Source organism: Myxocyprinus asiaticus, chromosome 2 (assembly GCF_019703515.2).
Source record: "Myxocyprinus asiaticus isolate MX2 ecotype Aquarium Trade chromosome 2, UBuf_Myxa_2, whole genome shotgun sequence".
Classification (NCBI taxonomy): Eukaryota; Metazoa; Chordata; class Actinopteri; order Cypriniformes; family Catostomidae; genus Myxocyprinus; species Myxocyprinus asiaticus.
In genome coordinates, this window is record NC_059345.1 from 12692808 (window position 1) to 12715181 (window position 22374).

The 22374-nt window shown below is 38.6% G+C and overlaps 1 protein-coding gene across 5 annotated transcripts in view; it reads right to left on the reverse strand.

Moving 5' to 3' along the window:
* Window positions 1-22374, reverse strand: part of kcnip4a (potassium voltage-gated channel interacting protein 4a) — a 299944-nt gene that overhangs the window by 198166 nt on the left and 79404 nt on the right. The window lies entirely within an intron of this gene.

The following is a 22374-nucleotide window of genomic DNA, read 5'->3' on the forward strand; positions in this document are numbered from 1 at the left end:
AGGTGAATAGGACAGAGATATGGGGAGTGAAGATAAAGGTGAAGGAGCAAGAACGATAGAGTAAAAGGAGAAAAGACAGGAGAGGAACAGAGAGGGACTGAGGTGTGGAAGCAAAGCAAAGCAGACAGAATAAACAGAGAGAAAGAGAGAGAGAGAGAGAGAGAGAGAGAGAGAGAGAGAGAGAGAGAGAGAGAGAGAGATAGAGAGAGAGAGAGAGATAGAGAGAGAGAGACAAGGAAAGAGACTAAAGAAAGGAAAGACTAAGTTTAAAAACTCTGTTGACACACCTTGACATTTTGGAATAGCAGGGGTACAAACTGAAATTAAAGTACTGTGATCCATATGACCAGTTCTGATCAAGCTACTTTGAAACTGTAGCTTCCACTTCTACAAGCTACTTAGAACTTTAGAAAAAAAGAAGTTAAACTACAGTTAAGCTACTATTTTCACCCTAGAATGCATATATAACTTCACCCCTAAAGTGCATATGTGGGTCGAAAAAGACCCAGGTGAAATCTTGTTGCTTATTCGTTTTAAAATGATTATTAAACTGTAATGATAATTGTATTAATAATTTACATTTTTTCAATGGTTGATATATATAGGAAATATAAATTTTAGACTCACAAACGTTCCTTTTGCAAATAGAATAGAACAGAAGAACAGGGAGCCCTGCAACAGATGGCATGGCTCCTACAAACCCCCTTTTCTGAACATTGAGTCAGACTGAGATTACATGAATAGACAGAACCAATTGATACAACCTAAATAAAAAGAAGAACTGTGGCGAAATCTCCAAGAAGCTTGGAACATCCTATCTGCCAACCAAGAAAAACTGTGTCCAGGTGTACATAGGAGCATTGGTGTTGTTTTGAAGGCAAAGGTGGTCATACCGAATATTGATTTAGCTTTTATTTATATATATATTTATTGGATTTTAAGTCGTTAATTAATAAATGAAGACAATTTATGGCATTATTTTTAAAGAAATCCTCACAAATGCAAAATTTTTCACAAGTGCCTAAAACTTTTGCACTGTACTGTGTATATATATATATACAGGTGCATCTCAATAAATTAGAATGTTGTGGAAAAGTTCATTTATTTCAGTAATTCCACTCAAATTGTGAAATTCGTGTATTAAATAATTCAATGCACACAGACTGAAGTAGTTTAAGTCCTTGGTTCTTTTAATTGTGATGATTTTGGCTCACATTTAACAAAAACCCACCAATTCACTATCTCAAAAAATTAGAATATGGTGACATGCCAATCAGCTAATCAACTCAAAACACCTGCAAAGGTTTCCTGAGCCTTCAAAATGGTCTCTCAGTTTGGTTCACTAGGCTACACAATCATGGGGAAGACTGCTGATCTGACAGTTGTCCAGAAGACAATCACTGACACCCTTCACAAGGAGGGTAAGCCACAAACATTCATTGCCAAAGAAGCTGACTGTTCACAGAGTGCTGTATCCCAGCATGTTAACAGAAAGTTGAGTGGAAGGAAAAAGTGTGGAAGAAAAAGATGCACAACCAACTGAGAGAACTGCAGCCTTATGGGGATTGCCAAGCAAAATCGATTCAAGAATTTGGGTGAACTTCACAAGGAATGGACTGAGGCTGGGGTCAAGGCATCAAGAGCCACCACACACAGACATGTCAAGGAATTTGGCTACAGTTGTTGTATTCCTCTTGTTAAGCCACTCCTGAACCACAGACAACGTCACCTGGGCTAAGGAGAAGAAGAACTGGACTGTTGCCCAGTGGTCCAAAGTCCTCTTTCAGATGAGAGCAAGTTTTGTATTTCATTTGGAAACCAAGGTCCTAGAGTTTGGAGGAAGGGTGGAGAAGCTCATAGCCCAAGTTGCTTGAAGTCCAGTGTTAAGTTTCCACAGTCTGTGATGATTTGGGGTGCAATGTCATCTGCTGGTGTTGGTCCATTGTGTTTTTTGAAAACCAAAGTCACTGCACCCATTTACCAAGAAATCTGAGCACTTCATGCTTCCTTCTGCTGACCAGCTTTTTAAAGATGCTGATTTCATTTTCCAGCAGGATTTGGCACCTGCCCACACTGCCAAATGCACCAAAAGTTGGTTAAATGACCATGGTGTTGGTGTGCTTGACTGGCCAGCAAACTCACCAGACCTGAACCCCATAGAGAATCTATGGGGTATTGTCAAGAGGAAAATGAGAAACAAGAGACCAAAAAACTCAGATGAGCTGAAGGCCACTGTCAAAGAAACCTGGGCTTCCATACCACCTCAACAGTGTCGCAAACTGATCACCTCCATGCCACGCCGAATTGAGGCAGTAATTAAAGCAAAATGAGCCCCTACCAAGTATTGAGTACATATACAGTAAATGAACATACTTTCCAGAAGGCCAACAATTCACTAAAAATGTTTTTTTTATTGGTCTTATGATGTATTCTAATTTTTTGAGATAGTGAATTGGTGGGTTTTTGTTAAATGTGAGCCAAAATCATCACAATTAAAAGAACCAAAGACTTAAACTACTTCAGTCTGTGTGCATTGAATTTATTTAATACACGAGTTTCACAATTTGAGTTGAATTACTGAAATAAATGAACTTTTCCACGACATTCTAATTTATTGAGATGCACCTGTATATATATATATGTATGTGGTTATACATTTGTAAAATTACAACCTTGTGTACTCTATAATGCTGTATAACAGGTGACATTAACTGTAAGTAGGGTGACATTACACAACTAGGGTGACAACATTAAATTGAACATATACAGTTATACTTAAAAATCTAATAAAACTACAAAACATTATTTTATATTACTGAGTCAAAATATAGTGACACACAGCAGCAATAAACTAAATATTTTGCTTCAGAAAATATGTGCCTAGTCCCTTTAAAGGCTGTGTGGGTCTCAGGTGAATTAGTGAATCATTTATGTGAACCAGTTCAATTACTGTACATGAAGTGTCCAAATGAACAGTCTCATTAAAACTAGTTCCCAACGCTTAATATAAGTGAATTGTTTATTCTGTCCAGTTCATTTACATTTCACAAACATTTCATGTTTAATTACTTGCTCAGCTCCATTGCTGCATGTGCAATACAGTGTGGCAGATGGAGCCTTTTGTAATGCTACACTGCTATTTGTTGGAAAATAAATTGAAAAGGCTTCACTATTGTGAAAATAGCGAAGCTATTGTCACGCTACTGAAAAATGTAGTTATGTCATGTACATATAAGTCAGTAGTGTTGATACTTTTAGAGTAAGTTACTCCCCAATATTGCATATGACATCTGACAGTCTGACCTTTAAGGGGGAATTAATGGAAACATGTCCAGGTCACATTTTACCCGGAAAAAATAAAATACAATAATAATAATTTTATTCTGCATTAAGAAAATAGAACTGTTTTAAAATCATCAATCAAGATTTTTGATTTCATTATGTTCATAAAACTTAAGTTCACTACCAAATATATATATATATATATATATATATATATATATATATATATATATATATATATATATATATATATATTTATTTATTTATTTATTTATTTATTTATTTATTTTTTATTTTTTGAGCATCCCAACCAAACTGTATGATTTGAGTTTGTCCAACCTATGGCAGTTCAGGGGAGTTGTCACCGAATGTTTGCAATTCAGTTTAGTGCAGTTTGGTATTCATTTACACATCTTTAAATAACATATAACAATTTTCACATTACAGTAATGACAAATGTATGATATCAAGTTGATCATCAACTAATTACCTCTACTACAATTATTATTCAGAGCCAAGCTTTCTCCACTCTCAGTTATCTACAGTAAAGGTCAAACTCTAATTTTTGATCCCTGATCAGTTACAGTGGGGGAAAAAAAACTCTCACCATCTGTTGATCTATATATGTGTTTAAATTTGTTTCTTAAAATTCCAGTGGAAGTTTATGTTCATTATGGCAGCTCTAGGTCGAGAGAAGCCATTCCAGTGACAGATGAAACAGCTTGTATTGTACTGTATATGAAAGAACAGTTAATCATATTGGTCATTCATAATACAGACAGACCTATTTCAGGAACAGCACTCAAAATGAAGAGCATTCTCTCTCAGAAGATTTAAACACCTCGCTGTCCCTGGTGCTATAAAAAAAGGACCCGTTTCCGCAAAGAGGCGTGTTGTTCTGAAAGGAGCTGTGGGTTGTTGTGACAAGAGAGAAGAATGTGGCTGAATGCAAAAAGAAGAGATTTTCCATACAGATTAAGCTATGTGCCCACTGTCGGTGCAGTGTACATTTTATAAAGCTGCTTCATAGTCTTGAGAGCAAGACCGAAATTGTGTTTGGCCTCCCTAGCACTGTCTCTGATATCACTAGCAATCTAAAGACCCTGTCATTAAATGTTCACCCCTTTGCTAAAAACTTGGGAGTGATCTTTGACACGGCTCTAAATTCTGAAAAACAAATAAGTGTAGTGGTGAAGGGCAGCTTCTTCCAACTCAGGTTGATTGCTAAATTAAAACCATTGCTCCAATTAAGGATTTGGAGATAGTTATTCATGCCTTCTCTCTCTTCATCTCATCCAGACTTGACTATTTTAATGCACTGTACGGTCTTAGTCATTCATCTCTGTATCGCTTGCAATTAGTCCAAAATGCAGCTGCTAGGTTGCTGACTGGAACAAGGAAGAGGGAAAGTATTTCACCTGTTCTAGCATCTCTTCACTGGTTACCAGTCCAATACTGGATTCATTTTAACATTTTTTTTAAGCTATTAATGGTTTAGCCCATCTTATCTTTCAGAACTCCTTAGTCATCAACAATCCTCCAGGACTCTCAGATCCTCAGATAACCTTCCCCTGCATACACCACACTCACACTTGAAGTTTAAAGGGGATCGTAGTCGGCCCTAGACTATGGAATAACATACCTCTGGACATTAGATCCGCTCCTACGCTTCACATTTTTAAATCACATCTGAAGACATATCTATATTCTTTGGCTTTTGTATGAATGTATATTGTATTGTTTATTGTTTTTAATATCAATCTTGTTTTTTATTTCCCCTTAATTCATTGTTTTATTTGCCCATGTACAGCACTTTGGTATACACTTGTTGTTTTTAAATGTGCTCTATAAATAATCTGACCTTGACCTTGATCTACGTGTTTGATATGACATTATGAGTTGCATACCAATAATTCATAAACCCGTATTAATGTTCCAAATATAAAGAGACGTGGAATTTTAGTATCCAGCTTTACTAGATGTTTTGAATGGTTATTGCAATGGAACCAGTTCATTACATTTGTCAGGTATTATTTACAGCATACTGGCAGATCATTGTGATTCCAGTGCTTTCTTTGCATGCAAAAAGAAAATTCACTAGCTATGAAGCCTTTAGAAGCCTGTATAAATAATGCATTGAAAAGGTATTCTTAATGCATACAAAATTATAACATCTTATAATACACCTTGTTGTTGTAATAATGATGCATGTTGCATATTAAAATAAACAATAATAACCATGTTTATACGTACTGTACATTATAATACTTTAATATCTACTTTCATATATATATATATATATATATATATATATATATATATATATATATATATATATATATATATATATATATATATATATATATATATATTTTTTTTTTTTACATGATCAACTCCAGATTTCATATGTGACTGTTTCTTTAAATTTCTAGAAAGAAAGGCAAAAAACATTTTTCACATGCTCACTAGTTTTTTTTATTTGTCTACTAACAATGTCCAATAGTGTATGTACATGCATCACAAGATATTTATGTCATTTTTGTCATTTTTCTGAAAGTCCTGAAAATTCCTACCACAGCGTTACTTCCACCACATTTTAAATTCTGTATTGTGTATAGAAATTTTTTGGTGTAAATAATGGTAATGAAAATGAAAATTTTAATGTTTTTGAAATTAAATTATTAATTCATTAATTAATGAAGTTATTGACATGGTATATGTTATTTCACTCCTTTAGCTTATCATAGTTTTAAAAATGTTTATATATTAAATATTGAAAGTCTGAATCTGGGGCAAGGGTCAAAAATGAAAATATATACATAAAAGGCAGTTGAAAGGTACCAAAAATTAATGACTGAGGCCTGGTAAAAAGTTTCCAAGTCAGTTTTAATATGACCTTTAAATAACAAAAAGAAAAAAAATCATCCCCTGGGAAGTTGAAGAAACACCCAAGTTATATCATGTGTTATCAAGTGTTCTAATGCATTATACTCTTTAACCTCCTCCGACCCGCATACACATATGTGGATGTTGTATTTTGGCTTAGCTATACACAACACATAATTTAATTTAATTTAAACCGACTCATCTCAGTTCAAAAGACTCTGTGCGGTCAATAAATGGTTAAACTTTCAACGTACATATGACAGAACAACAAGACGCCGATCACAGCGAAATTAGTCTTTGGGAGAAACGGCAACAAAACTACATCTGGTAAGAAACCTAATAACGTTTTTACATTGAAACCTGTTTGAGTCAAATGACTAGAGTTTCTAGTTTCATCCGATATGCCATTTTTAAGATTTGAGCGAATTATAGCGAAACGCCACGCTGCTAAACATAATGTACACTAATGTGTATTTTAGTGCATTTATTCCTTAGAAATCCTATATTTACTGTGCATTATCACATTGGGAATCAATGGGTTCATCCAAAAGCTGAACAATGTTGCTTTCAGAGGCTTTATATGGAGTTAGGATGAAAATTAGGTGCATTTCAAACTGTTCTGAGACCAGTGCAGACAGACAGCACACTGGAGGTTAAGTCATTCTCTAAATAGGGAGCAAGGGAGCATCCTATAGCTTTCCTATGCTGCTCAGTGCATTCACTCCTAAAATACCAAGTTCAGTTTCAGGCTGCAGATGATGTTTGGACCACTCAACATGTTTGGTAGACATGAAACAATGGTAATCAGTACATACTGTAGATTTTATTTGAACATGGTTTGCAGTGATTGGATGATGCTGGTAATTACTTTGAAACAGAATTATTTATGCTAATTTTTCATGTAATGTCTGTATTTTTCAAAAACATGAATAAGCAACACTCCTGGAAACATCATAAACAATTTGTAAAAAAAAAAATAATAAAAATAAATAAATAAAAAAAAGACTGTCGATAGCTTGGTAATATTTAAAATTTAACAACTTAGTCCCACTCGGCACATATGTTGACATACATTTTTAGGAAAACGATTTTGTCTAGAAACCTTTTTTTTATTTTTTTTATTTTTATTTTTTGCATGTTTATTAGGTACTACTAGTTACAAATCAAAAAGATAGATGGAAAATGCACACAGCAGTCACGCTCGGACTCAGGAGGTTAAAGGTGTAACCCTAAATAGTGTTATAATTTATTATTATTAGTGGTGGTGCTTGCTAATAATAACACTTTGGATTGGGGGTTGTTACTTCAAAACCCTGACCCATGTATTAAATGGGTCATGTTATGATAAATCCAATTGTTTTTAATATTTTGAAAAATAACAGGTCTTGTACTAAAAAAAATATACTGTAAGTTTCAGAACTCAAAACTTCCTCCCTAAAGCATTTATAGAAAACAAGCTGCAAAAGCGCCTCGCTCTTTACTTTTGTGGTTTCCCTAGATGGCTCATTAATTCATGACTGCCTCTAAAGCAAGACAAACGCCTACTTTTACATCATCACACTCTTGGCCCCACCCACTGGCACTAAGTCAATAAGCTGAAGAGAAAAGTAAGGACAGATATAGGCCTAGTGGCCTACTATTAGTTAACATTTGCACTGGATTTGCATTATGTGCAAACCCTGATCTAGTTGTGGATATTTTTATTTTTTTTAAAGATATATCAGATGTTAATGTGTTTTATCAGATGTTATGAATACCTTATAAAATGCAAAGTCTTCATGAACAGTGTCACCAAAAATCAGTTCAGCTTTATTTTTAGCCTGTGTCAATTTCTGTTTGGGGGCAGAGTTGTCTAATTCAGACCAGACTTCGACGAGCAACTGAAAATGTTCCTCTTTACCAATAAGCAGCAGCTACACAACCCCCTGAAAAAATCAATCTGCATTCAATCCAAATGCAGGCAGCTATTGCAGTGCTGCAGACATGCCTCACACAGAGCTGAAGTGAGTGCTGGTAACAAGAGAATTCACCAGTTAACGGTGTGTGTGAAAACTGACTTCCGCACTTATTTTAATTGATTCTGCCTCACACTCACATCCACACAAAAGCAGAAATACACAAGCTATCTCACCCTCAACAAAAAACTGAGAAGCTGCCTGCATTTGAAGTCATGACTGACATCCTAGCCAAAATCCTGTAATGCGCCCCAAGACCAGTAACTCTCACTAGTTTCACAATTGTATGAAAGTGAATGATTTTATGCTGCAAAGCTCTACAAAGGACAAAAAAGTACCATAAAGGTAGTCCATATAACTTTTTCACAGTATTCCAAGTCTTCTCAAGCTTTGTGTGAGGAACAGAATGAAATTTAAGTTGTTGTTAACTGATATTCTTTTTCATTATTTCATTTGTGTTATATTTTTAAAACTTGCCATGTCACAATCAGTCAAATGATACAGGAGAACCAATTACTTTTGGTTTCAATGACAAAAAAGGTGGTGCAATGCATCTAAAGTGGCATTTTTTTAATTAAACACAAGCACCAATGAGATATAAGAGCTCCGGCGGAGGGGAACATTTTCAGTAAATAACGACTTACATTTTTGTCTTTTCCTCTCACAAAGCTATCGTATGAATTTAGACAACTTAGATTATAGCGTAAAGTCATCTGGACTACTTTTTTTTTTTTTTTTTGACAGTTTAATTGTGCTTTTTGCCCTTTTTGGAGCTTTGTGGTATTAATCGCCATCAAAATTTAAGCAGCTCGGACATTCTGCCTAACATCTCGTCTTGTGTTTCATGAAAGAAACAAATATATACAGGGTTGTAATGAAATGAGAGAGAGTAAATAATGAAAAAAAAAAAGGTAATTTTTGGGAAACTAATAGTTTAACCAGATTGGGTGAAGGGATATTTCACCCAAAAAGTTAATTTCTCTCATCAGTGGCTACATTTACATGTACACCAATACTATTATTAGTATTATTATTGCAATAATCAGAGTATAAGGAATAATTAGATTAATATATTTACATGATTTGGGCCAACCACTTCAGAACGGTTTACATGTTACTTGCCATTACTCTGATTATTTGCTGAGAAATGTGATGTTTTAATGCTTTTTTATAAATGAATATTTATTACAAAAAACAACTTGTTGCAAACATGTCTCTTTAAATACAGCTTGGCATAAGGAAAATTAGTCCGTCAGTTTGTGAGTCTTTTTGAATGATTTATTAAAAGAACCGGTTAATAAGAGTCATTTTTAACTACACTGGATGCGCTGTCTGTTTTGATTCATTAAAAAGAATAGGTTCATAAGAGTCATTTGTTTGAAGGACTACACTGGTTGCTCTGTCTGTATTGATTCACTAAAAAGAATCGGTTCATAAGAGTCATTTGTGTGTTAATCAGAATACTAGTGATGGATGTTGTTGTGTTTCGCCCACGAGCACAAACTCATTTCAAAGACGTGTTTCCATATGGTCTTTTCATCTCCCCAACATTCAATTCAGGCTGCAAACGGACATTCACAACTCGGGAAAATATGTTTTCTTTTGCCTTGGGGCTGTAGATGGGGGAGCACCACTGCTGGAAAACAAAGTAGTGCTGGAAAGTAGAGTCATGGTGTTCTTGTGGGTGATGTGAATTAGGGTCTGGCTCATGTCATTTCCCAATCCCATTCCTCCATCATTACCTCTCCTCTCTCTGCTCTCCTATCAATGAAAGTGGCAAAATGCCATTTAATATGACTTTGTTGATTCTGTTGCCTAGTGGGCAAACCTACTGAAAATTAAGTACTCTTAATTAAGAAACATTCAAGATGCTGAAAATATCTCAACATCATTATATCATCATGTATGCCATGTTCGTGAACATGACAATTACACAGTACTAGTACAGTAAATGCCAGTGCACAACCTCCATTATATTTTCTGAGCTACAATTCTCAAACTCATTAAAGTACTTCACTCCTAATTGTTTAGTGAAATGGTGCTAATGGAAGCACTCTGTAAATCTGCCTGCTTTCTCCCAAGCTGCAAATGTAATCTCTCGCTGTTGACCCCGCAGACAGACGACCTAACTCATACATCACCTTAATGGCTCCCCTATTGCAGGGCAACTCATGTATGGTAAAATGTATTCTCCACACAATGGAATTCAAGAGCCTTATACAGTAAGGGCCATGACGGCCCGCTTTGTTTTTTTAAGCTGAATGGCTGTGACAAGAGACTCTGAGAATTCGGCAGAGCAAAGAAGCCAAAACATAGGAAGTAACAATAACATTTGTACTTACATCACAATGGACAACAGTGTACCATACCTCAGTTTGTGGACATCCAATCAGTGGTCACACTAGTCTCTCACACAACTTCACTGTATCTTTTGACTTTACAACAACAACAAAAAGGCAAAAAGCCCACACAATTTTTAACCTGTTATTATTTAAAATTTACAGGATAAAATAACACTGATAAGGAAAATCAGAATTTATCCAGCCCACTTTCCCAGTAACACTATTAAAATCACTATAAAGAAGATTTATAATGAATTATTTTTGGATTTATCGGGTGGCGCCCATACATCATGATGATGCCGCGGATGGCCGCCTCGGTGTTGAGCGCTTCGATTGTTTTGTTGTTTTTGTTTGTTTGTCCTGTTTTTAGTAATCTTTTTCCAGTCAGTTTTACCAGAGACGAACTGCTGAACATTCGACAGCATATACCAGTCAATCTTTTCCTGGATTTTGAATATTCGGACATTTTGTTTGACATTTAAGTCGGAGGCGCGGCTGTGTTGTTTAAACGTGCTATGAGACGCAGGCGAGGGAGACGAGCAGGCGCGTTGGTCAGGCTCCGACGGCGGGGCTTTCAAACAATGCTGCCGAGCATTCATCTAGCAAATCTCCACTCTCTCCCTAATAAAATGGACGAACTACATCTCCTCACCCCCACAAACAAGGACTTCTCAACCTCTGCTGCCTTGTGCTTCACAGAAACCTGGCTGAGTGAAGCCATTCCGGACAGCGCGTTACATCTGCCAGGCTTTCAGCTGTTCAGAGCGGATCGCATCACGGAGTTAATGGGGAAAACAAGAGGCGGTGGAACATGCTTTTACATCAATGAAATTGGTGTACAGATGTAACAACGTTAAAGAAGATGTGCTGTCCTAATTTGGAAGCGCTCTTTATTAACTGTGAGCCTTTCTACTCGCCGTGGGAGTTTTCCTCGTTTATTCTGGTGAGTGTGTATATCGCGCCAAACGCGTGTTTGAATGCCGCGTTGCAACAGCTGGCTGATCAAATCACAGACACGGAACAACAATACCCAGACTCAGTTATTATTATTCTTGGGGATTTTAACAAAGCAAATCTCACACGTGAACTGCCCAAATACAAACAGCACATTACATGCCCAACCAGAGACAGAAATATACTGGATCATTGCTACACAACAATAAAGGATGCATATCGCTCAGTTCCTAGAGCAGGGACTATCTGATCACTGTCTGGTTCATCTTCTTCCAACCTACAGACAGAAATTAAAATCTGCTAAGCCTGTAGTAAGGAATGTAAAGAGTTGGACCAACGAAGCATAGCTGGAACTACGAGCCTGCTTTGACTGCACTGATTGGAGTGTTTTTGAGGCTGTAGCCACAGACCTAGATGAGCTCACAGATACTGTTACATCATATATCAGTTTCTGTGAGGATATGTGCATTCCTACTAGGACTTATTTAACAGTTAACAACGACAAACCATGGTTTACAGTGGAACTCAGGCAGCTTCATCAGGCCAAAGAGGATGCTTACAGAGTTGGGGATAATGTCTTGTACAATCAGGCCAGGAACACACTGAATAAGGGAATCAGAGTGGCTAAAAGGAGATACTCTGAGAAGCTGAAAAAACAAGTTTTCAGCTAGCGACCCTGCATCAGTGTGGAGTGGCATGAAACAACTTACAAATTACAGGAATCCTACCCCCAACCCTGTGGTGGACCAACAACTGGCTGACAACCTGAATGTGTTCTACTGCAGATTTGAAAGGCCCAATCTCACACCTCACACCCACTCTGACCTTCACTTCACACAAACACCAACACCTCCTGCAACCCCCTCCTCTCCCCTCCTGCTACTCAACCTGCACTTAAGATCTGTAAAGATGATGTGAGCCGTGCCTTTCGAAAACAAGTGATAAGGAAAGCACAGGGCCCAGATGGCGTTTCACCCTGTGCTAACCAGCTGGCCCCAATCTTCACACAGATCTTCAATAGATCACTGGAGCAGTGTGAAGTCCCATGCTGCTTCAAATGTTCTACTATCATCCCCATCCTAAATAAACCAAAAATCACAGGACTTAAGGACTACAGACCTGTCGCCCTGACATCTGTGGTCATGAAGTCATTTGAGAGACTGGTGTTGGCCCACCTGAAGGACATCACTGGACCCTTTCTAGATCCCCTTCAATTTGCTTATCGAGCAAACAGGTCTGTGGATGATGCAGTCAACATGGGATTGCATCATATCCTGCAACATCTGGACAGACCAGGGACATATGCAAGGATCCTTTTTGTGGACTTCAGTTCAGCTTTCAACACCATCATCCCAGCTATTCTCCGGACTAAATTACACCAACTCTCTGTTCCCACGTCTATCTGTCAGTGGATTACCAGCTTTTTGACAGACAGGCAGCAGCTTGTGAGACAGGGGAAATTCACTTCCAGCACCTGTACAATCAGCACTGGTGCCCCCCAGGGATGTGTGCACTCCCCACTACTCTTCTCCCTCTACACCAACGACTGCATCGCCAAGGACCCAAACTGTCAAACTCCTGAAGTTTGCAGACGACACCACAGTCATCAGCCTCATCCGAGATGACGATGAGTCTGCATACAGAAAGGAGGTTAAACAGCTGGCTGTCTGGTGCAGTCAAAACAACCTTGAGCTTAACACACTCAAAACGGTGGAAATGATTGTGGACTTTAGGAGGAACCCCCCAACACTGTCCCCCCTCACCATTCTAAACAGCACTGTGGCAGCAGTGGAGTCATTCAGGTTCCTGGGCACTACCATCTCACAGGACCTGAAGTGGGAGACCCACATTGACTCCATTGCAAAAAAAGGCCCAGCAGAGGTTGTACTTCCTTCGCCAGTTGAGGAAGTTCAACCTGCCACAGGCGCTGCTGATACAGTTCTACTCAGCGGTCATTGAGTCTGTCCTCTGCACTTCAATAACTGTCTGGTTCAGCTATGAAATCAGACATCAGAAGACTACAAAAGGACAGTTCGGACTGCTGAGAGGATTATTGGTTGCCCCCTGCACCCCCTTCAATAACTATACACTTCCAGAGTGAGGAAAAAGTCTGGAAATATAACTCTGGACTAAACTCTTCCCTCTGCCAGAACATAGTAGAAATGTTTCTTTTAAAGATACATATGTATATTTCTTTAATACAAATCTAAATGTTCATCGTAAATTTAAAGGAATATTCCGGAATATTCAATACAAGTTAAGCTCAGTCGAAAGCATTTGTGGCACAATGTTGATTAACACAAAAATCATTTTTACTCGTCCGTACCTTTGTTTAAAAAAACAAAACACAAATCAAGTGAATGGGGCTTTGGAGGGTTTAAAGGCAGAAATGTGAAGCTTATGATTTTATAAAAGCATTTACGTTAATTCTTCTGTTAAAATTAGGGATTGATTTAGGCATATTAGGGTTTGTTGACATTACATCATCAATTGGTTATAACTTTACACAGAAAAGGATAATAGTTTATTTTATCATACTAAAATCATGTTTACACACATATTATTTATGTATTGTGGCTATACTTTTGAAACAGTGAGTATTTTAATGTTTTGGGATTGTCCCCATTCACTTCCATTAAGTGTCTCACTGTAACCCAGATTTTTGCTCTCTTTTTTTTTTTTTAAGAAAAGGCAGTGCAAGTCAAACTTAATTTTTGTGGTAATCAATATTATGCCACATAATCTGTCGACTGAGCTTGAATTGTATTTAACCCAGAATATTCCTTTTACATATTTCCATCTATATGAATGTGACGAGGAGGAGGGTGTGGCTGGGCCGTGATGGTGCACGGCCGGCGCTGAATCAGCTGATCAGTGGGAGAGCAAGATAAAGGGGAGCTGGAGGCACCAGATCGAGAGAGAGAGAGACACACGCGGCCGCGTTGCATGTGTGTCCTTATGTTTATGTTTGATTTATGTTGAGTTTCTGATTAAACTTTATGTTGACTGTTCAGCCAGTTCCCGCCTCCTCCTTGCCTGTCCTTATAATGTTACAATGGTGCCAAAAACCGGGAGGGAGGAGGGATGAGCTGTCACGGAGTCCTCGCCGCTGCCATCCACCAAGGGATGAAGGGGTCTCTGCCGGCCTTTGAGAGCTGGAGGAACTGCTGCCATCCACCGAAGAAGGGGAGGAGTGTTTCTGTCTGCTAGGGGCTGGAGGACTCACTACCGTCCGCCAGAGGGCAGAGGAGTGCTTGAGGACCAGGTGACAGCGTGTCTGGGAGTCGGCCAGCAAGTTCTTCTCTCTCTCTCCTCTCTCACTCTCTCTCTCTCTCTCTGTATGTGTCTCCGCTCACATTTTCCTTCTCCCCACGCCTCCCCTCATCTCTCCCCCAGGTTCACAGGAGGTGGGGTGGACCACCGGCTGACAGAATGGCCGGAAGGGCAGCGTCTCTCCTCCAGAAATGGGGGAGTTAGTCAGACTGGTGGCGCCCTGGCCTGAATTGGGCGGGGGAGGAGTGTGACAATGAGGAGGGCGTGGCCAGGCCGTCGCTGAAACAGCTGATCAGTGGGAGAGCTAGATAAAGGGGAGCCAGAGGCGCCAGTTTGAGAGAGAGAGAGAGAGAGAGAGAGAGAGACGCATATGGCAGCGTTGCATGTGTGTCCTTGTGTTTATGTTTGTTTTATGTTGAGTTTCTGATTAAACTTTACATTGACTGTTCAGCTGGTACCTGCCTCCTCCTTGCTCGTCCTTTTACTGTTACAATGAAATATTGATTTATGGTCTAAGGACAGGTAGTTTTACAGGAAGTTATCGATATGTCATACTTTTATAAAATAAAGAGAAAATACAATTTAAATGGTATATTTGTGTTAACATTTTATTGAACATCTCAGATTATTTTCAAAGAGGAAATGTTGCTATTTTCAAAACTAATGGCAGGTAAAATTTAAGGCCATGTTTTGTTCCATATCTCCAGAAGCATTGAATACACAGTGGGAGTGCAGAAACAGATTTTACATTTCCTGCCTGTGATGTGTGTTGCTACAATGTTTCCAGACACAGGTATTGGACTAATGGTGTTCCTGTCTGTCCTTCATTGTCCTGTAAGTGTTGTGTGGCCTGGTTTCCACTCTGGCCCTACACAGAGCAAACCAGATGAGGCAAGACTTAACATGCTGTTGAAATATTAAAGATATGTCCCTGAACGTGAAGCCTCATGCATCCGGCTACTGGCCTAGTGGGAGAATAATACCATCCACCAGTAGGAAACAGAAAAGGAGGAATGAAGAGAGAGAATATACATCAAACAAAAGTGACAAGAGGATACCAAAAAGCACAAGCCAACAGAGAAATAATAAAAAATAAAAAGCATAAAACTGTAGTCGAAATGGTAGAGCAAACATGCAAAGTAACAAGAATTATTACCATGACCTTATATCATCAGAATATCAGTTAATCAGCAGAAAACCTGTCCTGTGCAGTGTGAAACGATTTATTGCCAGTATTATGTTTTGGGTGACCTGAGCTCCTAAAGGACACATTTTGAAAGTGTCTTACATTGTAACCTCCAGAAAAATCCCAAACTTGACAGAGGCTATGAACCTGTAAGCCTCAAGAGAATGATTTACTGCCAAAGTTTTTGATAGCATAGCCTTGCCTGGGGCACCTCAATAAATGTCAACATCATTTGGCAAATTGCATAGGAGGAGAGCACGTTGGTATACTGAGGGAGTAGCCCTTATGACATTTCCAGAAAACAAGATTTGATCGAACTGACTGCCAACAGCTAAAGTGGCCCAAGTATGAGAGCAATATCCCACACTGTCAACAGTTACACACAAGGAAACAAACCTCGACTCGGGCTGCCGGCAATGGAAATTTTATGAGATGGCCTAAATTCTTGATGTGCTGACACTTTTATTGATCTTCACTTAGAAGCAAAAGTGCCACAAAATATCTGAAAGTAAATTTGGCTGATTGCATCACTTTTCACATTCTCCGTGGAAGCTAAATATATGTGATAAGAATTTCCACAATAATATTACTTAACACCAATAATAGGCAATTTCCATGAATAGGGAACAAAATAGGGCTTGAACATTTAACTTATTACATATTGATAACATATTAATACATATATACATAAATAATACATTAGTTAATAATTAAAAAAAAAAATTTTACTGCAATGAATTTAATATCAACTGAATATAAATATTACGTTAAAATTATGACATTGTTATTTAATTTTAATTGTTGGATATCATCTAGATTAGGTCAAGACCTTTGAGTTGGATCATTTAAAGTAGGGATACAGACATTTGGAGCAAGAGCTTAGATTTGGTTTGAACACTGGGGGTGGTGGGGGGGTGGTGGGGGTACAGTGTGAAGAATTTATATGTTTCCATTGATCATGGTATAATTTTATTTTATTTATTTATTTTTGGGGGGGAGGGGTGTACTTGCTTGTTTTTATTATTTGGGAGGGGGGGGGGGGTTACCTACCCCCATCTCCCCTGGAATCTACACCCCTGATTTGGTGTGTTTAAGACTAGCTAATTGTCACACTAGGTAAGTTTTATGTTTGATAATAGTTTAGCATTAAAATTACAAAAAGGGTTTTGTGTCTCTAATGCTTTAAAAAAGTAATGGGACACAAGTTGCACCTTATTTGAAGAAAGTGCCACTAATAATGGTAATAATACATGTTGATAATGGAATTCACATTAAACTTCCAACTTTCAGGCTGTAGTTGCAATAAATGTAAATAATCCCCCGGCATCACTTATTAAAACCCTATTGTGCTGTTATCAATTAAAATTCAAGAAGTTAATGTGATATAATGTGATCTAAGCTGAACACCTAGGCAAAAAGCCCAGAAAAAAATCCAGTATGCCAAGAGCAATCAAAATTTCTTTAATGCATTATGCAAGACGTGTCTGTCAATACACTGCAGTTTCAGAGAAGACCTTTTTAAAGAAGACTTGTTAAAATGGACAGAATAATTACAAAGTAAACAACTCAGACAACATAACTTTCAGTCTTGTCCGAATCAAAACTGAACTTGAAACTGTTGTTGAAACACACAATGATCTGTAAGTGAGCCATTCTGTAGCGACCTCTCAGCAACCATAATTTAACTTGTGTTTAACATGGATTTGTTGACTAATGGTCCAAAAAGAAGGGGACTATTATTAATAACAGCGAAACAACAATTAGAAGTAACAAAGATACAAAAATAAGCTTGTTGCTGTATTATTGTAGTTTTTAAAGCAATTTAAAACATAGGAGTGTAACAACATTTCATGCCACGAAAATTCAAAATACAAAAATGCTACGAATAGGCTATGCATCGTGGAAATGAAAAATGGACTGCGATATAACATGCAGAGTTAGCTTATATGATTTCTCTCAATTTTGTCCAACAAAAAGTTTGAACAACAGAGGGTGTAGTTAACATATTATGGTTATTTAAAGTAATGATGCATCATTTTAGATGGTTCTAGATGTTTCCCCTCATCATGTAAGTGCATGTAATACATCATTTTGAACAGTACTTTTGTTAAAGACTCTGTGTAATCAAAAATGAAAGTTTTGTTGCATTTAGTCCATATCTATTAGCTTTTGTCAGGATGCTGTCATCACTGTCTAGTCTTGTTTTTCACTTCTTGTGGATCCTGAAACTTTTGTTATATCATTATTTGTTCTTGTCCCTCACCTGCCCTCGTTTGCCTCTTGATTTCTCCATCTTTATATTCACTCATGTGCTCTGTCCTGTGCTGGATTCTTCCTCTTGTTTCCCTTATATTCAGTCGTGGTTTTCCCTGTCTGTCCGGTTAGTTCTTGTTTTCTTTGTTTATTTCTAAAGTTTGTTTGTTTAGTTATCTGGTTCTAGTCCTGTTTTTTCCTCTCATGGGATTTATGGTTTGCAGCCCTTTTGACCTCTGTCTGGGCCTTTTGTGTTTGGTTTTGGTTTCGTTTTTGTACTTTTTCCTTAAAATATTTTTGAGCATTTATTCTCTCTGCATTTGGGTTCTTCAGACTACAACCTGACAGCTTTAAGGTCCTTTATATACTAGCGTACTTCTAAACGTTGACAAAATTTGTTTTCAGAAGATATAAGCATTTAAAATCTGAAGCCCCTCTCTTCTGGCTAAAAAGACCAAGGAACATCCGTGACGTCACATAGAGGTCACACACACCCTTCTCCTATAAATGTCAAGTGCGTCTGCCTTTGTTCTAACTGGCACTGATCATGCCTTCGCAGGGCACATCGTAGGAAGCACAATCCATGCTATAGGGTCGTTCCAAACAGAATTTCCAATAAGAAGTGAGTTCTGACTGAGACTGAGGGCATAGGGATGATCACTTCTGAATGTGACGCATCAATGCGGGAGCTGGAAGCTTTTTTTTTTTTTTTGGGATGTACAGCTCGAGTAAGCATTCTTTATTCTTTATGATTAGTGTATTTTGATTCAAAACATGTATATATTATCTTTTACTCGCTGTTTTCTAGTTCATCTGCATTGAAATACACAACGGCTTCAGCCTTGTCGTAAGCAAAAACCGCTATGCGCTGTCTGAGTTTGTGGGCTGGTTATGGATTGTCAGTTAGATCATCGTTCGGTTGCAAACTGCACTTGTCAAGGCACTATACAGAGTCTTTAAGATTTACTAGTAAATAAAATGTCTTAGAAATAATAACACTAAATACTAACAATAATTAAAATAATAAACTTTCAATCTCAATTTTTTGTGATTCTAGCTTTGTTTAAAGTATGATTAGAGAATCGAATCGTAAATTCAGTATCGTGTATCGAACCGAATCGTGAGATGAGTGTATCACTATTATTTTTTTAATTGGTTTTTTTTAAGTATAAACTTGATAGTATAAGCACAATTTTATAAACTGTGTAAAATTCAAATGTAACTGTAACACAACTGGACTGAAAAAACCCAAGCACAGGCAGGGAACTTTGCCTCTTCATTTCACAAGTCCACTGCACATCACTGTAACCAACCAATCTCAAAACTGAATCCATCTCATCTAGCCTTCCTCTCACTCAGCAAAAAAAATTCTTACTGTACAGAATAATTTGCAGTTTGCAAGTGACAATGCATTTACAGATATCAATAAATCTCAGAGTCAAATAGACGGCAATGAAGAGCAATGAAATATATTAATGCTGCCCTCAAATGGGCCTAAGTCGATTTGAGAGTATATGGAAACAGCATAATGGAGATTGGTTTCGAAAGGAAGACCATTAGAAGAGGCTTTTAATGTTGTGGTGCCTCAATAATAATAATGGTGTTCATGTATCAGAGTGGTGAAGCTGTGGTTGATAAGTTGGGAATTAGCCAGGTGATTGAGCATTAGAGAATGCATTGAGTGATCAGACTACTCAAGGCCTTTATGAGCTCCAAGACATGAAATTATGTAAATGGGAAAACCATGATATGTATGCTGTAGAAATCAATACAGTAATACTCTAGTATAGCACTAATCAACATAAACATTTACAACCCCGTGTTTCCTTAATATTTGGCTATGGGTCACTTGGGAGTTTGAAATTAACCAGGATGCCTCATTAACACAGCCACAGTACATTGTGAACAGCTCTGTTTAAGCAGTCTCCAGAAAATCTACTCAAAATCAGATACCTGGTATAAAAGATGGTGTCCAGAGCAATTAAAAGATTAAAGAGATGTGTGACAAGATGCAGCTATTGAAACAACGTGTTAATTTCCCATGTGAAATCCTGTTAAATGATTATAATGAAGCTGAACCCACCAATAGTACCAATAACTAAACATATGTGATGCTCTGTTTATGGATATGCATACTTCTTTGCTTTACATTAAGCAAAAAGCAGTATGTCAAACAAGTAGGATGTCTGAATACTCAGTACTCATGATACAGTAGGATACAATATTTTTGTCTTGTTTTCCAGTAAAAATATCTAAACATCCTTAACCTCTTGCAAACCTGCATACACATGTGTGGACATTGTATTTTGGCTTCGCTATACGCAACGCAGACTGATTTCAGTTCAGGAGACTCTGAGCTGTCAGTAAACGCTTAAACTTTCAACATACAGAGTCATGTGACAAAACAACATGGCGCCGACCACAGTGGAGTTTGTCTTTGGGAGAAACGCCAACAAAACTACATCTGGTAAGAAACCTAATTAAGTTTTACACTGAAACCTGTTTGAGTCGAAAGATTAGAGTCTCTAGTTTCATCTGGTATGCCATTCTTAAAATTTGAGCAATTAATCTGAAACGCCATGCTGAAAACAATGTTTCCCTATCTGTCACTCACTCGACGTTGGTGTCGATGTAGTGACACTAGGGGTCACTCTTGGGAGCCCGAGACACCTCTGGTCTTGATAAAAGGCCAATGAAATTTGGCGAGTTATATTTGCATGCCACTCCCCCAAACATACGGGTATAAAAGGAGCTGGTATGCAACCACTCATTCAGATTTTCTCTTCGGAGCCGAACGGTCATGCTCATTGAGCTGAATACTACTGTTCATTCACCTCTGCTGGATCTGATGGCGCATTTCAGCGGCTTCTCCCTCCTCTGTACTGGTGCACTGCAGAGAACGCCCCTGGGCGCTTCGGCAGAAAAACTAGAGAGTATATTTTCTGAAAGAGCATTTTTCCCCTCTAAAAGAGTATATATTTCTCTAAAAGAGCGCACACACGGAACGTCTTTTTAAAGACGCGTCTTTTTAAAGATGCTTTTCCGATTGTGTGTTATTCCTGGTTGTGCTCGTTATCTCTCGCCTTCTAACGGTCACGATCACTGTCTTTCGTGTCTGGGCACTGCTCACGCAGAGACAGCGTTCGTGGATGGTCATGTTCTCATTGCGAGAATATGTCCATGGCAACGTTGCAGTCGCGGCTCACCTTCGTAAGAAAGCGAGCCACCCCAGAGGCTCCTGCCTCGGTCCTTTTACCCACGGGTTTGAGGCCAGTGCGGCTAGCACTGGGGGCGATTTGGGGACCCCAATGGGACCGCCTCCGCCGGGTATCCCCCCGCAGACCTCCCATTCCCCAGCACGCTCGTCTGCCCCAATTGGGCTTCCGGGTGAGTCTGCCGGCTCGTCTCACGGTGAGTTCGACCTCTTATTCGGAGCCCGCGAAAGTGATGAGCTCTCGAGCGCAGCATCGGAGAGCGGGCTCGTCCAGTCGGAAGCCTCAGCTGGGCTCCTCCCTTCGGGGTCGATCGCCCAGTCACAGGCTGACGCGGAGATGACGACATGCTTTCCCGGGCAGCTGCGAGCGTCGGTTAGAGTGGATTTCACCGCTCTTCCCTGAACCCTCGCGGCTCTGTGATTGGTTCCTGGGCTCGCGGCGCCGCTCAAAGCCACGCCCTGCCCCCGTTCCTTTCTTCCCGGAAGTGCATGAAGAGCTGACAAGGTCGTGGGAGGCACTTTTTACTGCCCGGTCCTGATCTTTTCAGCTTCCCCGCTCTCACTGCCCTCCTTATGCACAAATACTCAAACACCTTACAATGGCCTCTTTCTGGATTTTGACCATGCAAACTGGCACATGATGTCTTCAAAATCTAAGCCCCTAACCAGCTCAGATTCAATGGCAAGCAGGGAAAGTGCAGAAAGCCGTTTCTGTGCCATTGTTGTCCTAAATTCATTTTTCACTCGTTTTAGAGTAGAAAAAGACCTCTCTCCTTCACAGTCAATGATTGGCAAGGTTAGAAATAGTCTCAGTTTAACATAAACATTAGGAAATGTTGTCTTAATTCCATTACAATCAACAATTTGCAGCAGCTCTGCAGATGAGGTCTTGTCTTTGCTAAAATGTCTGAAATGAATGAGTTCATCAGCCAAGGCTTTGTCCAGGTCTTCTGGATATGTGGAGGAGTGTTTATCAGCTCTTATGTGCAAATCACTTTCTGTACAGTCCTTGTAGAATAGGACATCAAA